The sequence below is a fragment of the Sinocyclocheilus rhinocerous genome, unplaced genomic scaffold, assembly GCF_001515625.1.
Source record: "Sinocyclocheilus rhinocerous isolate Xijiao unplaced genomic scaffold, SAMN03320098_v1.1 scaffold738, whole genome shotgun sequence".
Lineage (NCBI taxonomy): Eukaryota > Metazoa > Chordata > Actinopteri > Cypriniformes > Cyprinidae > Sinocyclocheilus > Sinocyclocheilus rhinocerous.
Window position 1 is genome coordinate 1,189,799 of NW_015633949.1, and position 3,527 is coordinate 1,193,325.

Sequence of the window (3,527 nt, forward strand, 5' to 3'; positions counted from 1 at the left end):
TAAATAAGTGTATGAGTGAATAAATAGTGTGTGTTCCACAGTTATTGTTAAGTGCTCATGAGATGGATTGCCTGAGGGAAGAAATTTTTCCTGTGTCTGGTCGTTCTGGTGCTCAGTGCTCTGTAGCGTCGATACTATAGACTTCCAGGCAGGTGTGTTGAGGCAAGTTGGAGCTAAACTCTGAGGGACACCGGCCCTCCAGGACTGAATTTGGAGACCCCTGTTCTAAACATTAAACAAGTAGCCATTCAGCACACACTGTTGGTCAACCTAGAGTTAGTCTGTTAGCTCGTGACTCACTCACTTGCAGAGTTTGAAGCTGCAACCTTCTGATGGTCAGCCCTGACCTTTAGCCACCAAACCATATAATAGTTAAATTAATATTTTTTTGTTATCCAGCAAAATATATAAACATCTTAAAAACAAGATACATTTTCTTGAGAAGCAAGATAATTGTGTTTTTAGAGAATATATCTTGAAGTTTATTTTCTCACTGAAAAAAAAATATATTTTTCTTGTTTTTAGCATAAACCTTAAAGGGGTCATATGATGCGATTTCAAGTTTTCCTTTCTCTTTGGAATGTTACAAGCTTTCGTCCGTTTTGTTTTGCTGGGTAGAGAGCGGAGGTTCACCAGATGGATGCTAGGCAACGGCTTCCTGAATCTGCGCTGCCTGAGCTTCATGAGCGCGCCGGCTCGCTTCCCCCGTCTGCGCGTCCTGAAGCGAGTGATCAGCGCCGCAGCTCCCCCGACTACAATGTCCAGCAAAACATCAGAATAATCGAAAACCGGTGAAATATCGGGTGGTGTGTACTGCCGAATGTCCAGCAATTCGTCTCTGGTGAAACTGATTGCAGGGATATAACTAAAGACAGGACAAACTAACAAAAACATAAAAACAACTGCGGAGCATGCCACGGAGGCAGCCATCACCGTCGGCGCCATTTAATTTTTCACAACATCACAATGTCTCAAAAACATCACAATAATCCAGAAGTAATACACATGATTCCAGTCCATCAAATAATATCTTGTGAAGTGAAAGCTGTGTGTTTGTAATCCAGCATTATTTTGAATTATGGACTGGTATTTTGGCCAGAAGTGAAGGTTTAAAATTAAAACGCTTTAATGATAGATTTGTTTTTTACAAACACACAGCTTTTTGCTTCACAAGACATTAATTTATTGACTGGAGTCATGTGGATTTCTTGTGGATTATTGTCATGTTTTTATCAGCAGTTTGGACTCACCGTCATTCTGACGGCACCCATTCACTGCAGAGAATCCATTCGTGAACAAGTGATGTAATGCTAGATTTCTCCAAATCTATCCCAAGAAACAAACTCATCTATATCTTGGATGGCCTGAAGGTAAGTAAATGTTCAGCAAATGCTAATTTTTGGGTAAATGATTCCTTTAAAACAAGGAAAAGCACAATGCTAATAGGGCAAGACAAATAAAATTAAATATATTTTCTCTAAAAACACATCTTAATATCTTATAAAATTTTAAATATGAATATATATATAACCCTAACCCTAACATGTAATTAGATAGTCTGAACAAGAAGACAAAAATATTTTAATTAATTAATTTTTTAATTAAACCTATTGGACCCACTGCATATCCATACATATTTATATACCTGAGAGATAAGGGTGTCAGCCGCTAGTGCAAGACCTCCACCTGTAGCTGCAGTTGTTATGTTTATTGTCTGATAAATCAGAATAACAAGCATCAGCTACTTCTCATCCGTACTTCAATACACAAGCTTCAAAAACAAAGGCTTAAGATACGGTCAAACCCCTGATGGCTGAACTTTTACAATACTGTGCCAACATTTGCATTTCATACACAAGTGTTTCTGTTTTACCACAAAGCAAACAATATGTAACACTCCAGAGAAACAATAAGCAGAGCAAAACAAACTCACAGCTGAAGCCATTCCATAACCGGCCAGCACACTGTTTCCCAGGTGACCACAAAACTTTGTTATGACAAATGGGAGGAGATAATTCAGAACGTGCCACACAACCTGGAATGACAACCTGAGAATTCTCAGTGGATGAGAAGAATATGAGAGCAATGAGCTACAGAATATGGAGGAAATAGTGACAGTTCTTTGCTGTTCTGGTTTGCAGATTCATTCTTTTCCACTTGAGGTGAAATTGATATTTTCCTATATGAAGTTTCCTATATGAATACATGAATATTTTATATTCATGTGCATACATGAATGTAAGTGAGAAAAAGAAGCCGAGTTCATACCAGGGGTCCAGTCATGTGTAAGATGTGGTAGAGCTCCTGTCCATATACCAGAGGGATGCAACGTGTCACGGATCCACAGCAAAAAAGCTTGGAACTAGGCTCCATTGATGAAGCTTCAGTCCTTGGGACTTGAAACATCCATGATCTCCTTAGACCTGATCTGCAGTGAGGCCAGAGACACGGCAGGGGACGGTCCCGCTGCTGTAGCTGTGCTGGTAACAGGTCAATGTGGCAAAGTTTCACCATCTTAAAAGCTTACTGATTAGGTGAAGCCTCTCTCAATACGTCTATGAGTGGAAGCGTTGAAATCTGCAACTAGCTGACCTAAATACAATAGAGACCTTTACTTCTTGAGAATGGTTACAAGATGGGAATTTGAGGAATATGTTCAGCATGTGCCATTACAGCCAGGATTTTCATTAAATAAAACTGATTGACACAATATATACATACACTTAGGACAATTACAAGGGCCCAACGAGGGAGAGGGGGCCCGTAATGCGATTTTTACAGAGGGGGATTTCAATACCCCACATATTGATAGCGACTCCCTAATGCGCAAAAATTATATATAGTTTTAGAATGTTTGCGGGTGTGGGCGGGAGTGGACACAAAAATTGCAGGTGTGGGCGGGAGCAGAACACACGTTGCGGGAGCGGACAGTAATGGTCAGAAATTCAGCGGGAGCAGAAATAAGAAAACAGTCCCATGCAGGGCTCTAGTCATGACTGATAGAAAGCAGCCGAAAAGCATCTTTACCTACCTCCAAAAACAGTTTGGGAATGATTTCAGAACGGGCTGGTGAGGATTTGCCCTGATTTTTGATTGTGTGTAATTGTGTTTTCTTTTGTCCTTCGAGACAAGAAATCTGTACATATTGTGTTTTGTTAGGGTACTAAAGTACAGATAAAGTTGACATAAAGTTCTAGTTCATGAGCTGGCTAAGGCAGTCACTAACTAACTAACTAACTAAATAAAGGATGGGGTTGGGAAGAAAACAAAAAAGAAAAATATATGGAGCTCAACTGAATATCGCACAAAATTTGTGATTGGTTGTTATGGTGTGGGGCCAGGGTGGGCCAAGCTTCTGATTAGGTGGGCCTGTGGAGCCGGGCCTTATACCGTACTAAAATGCTAAACAATTCGTTAATAGAATCACAAGGAACAGGAATCGTTCCAGATTCTCATCCCTGTTACGCCACTGTTACTCTTCCACATGAACTAGAATTTGAGGACAATGATTCGAGTTCACAGCATGA

General features: G+C 40.2%; 1 pseudogene; it reads right to left on the reverse strand.

Annotated features, from left to right (window-relative positions):
- LOC107744809 (multidrug and toxin extrusion protein 1-like) overlaps nucleotides 1-2,283 on the reverse strand; it is an 11,032-nt pseudogene extending 8,749 nt beyond the window's left edge.
- Between the last annotated feature and the right edge of the window lie 1,244 nt (nucleotides 2,284-3,527).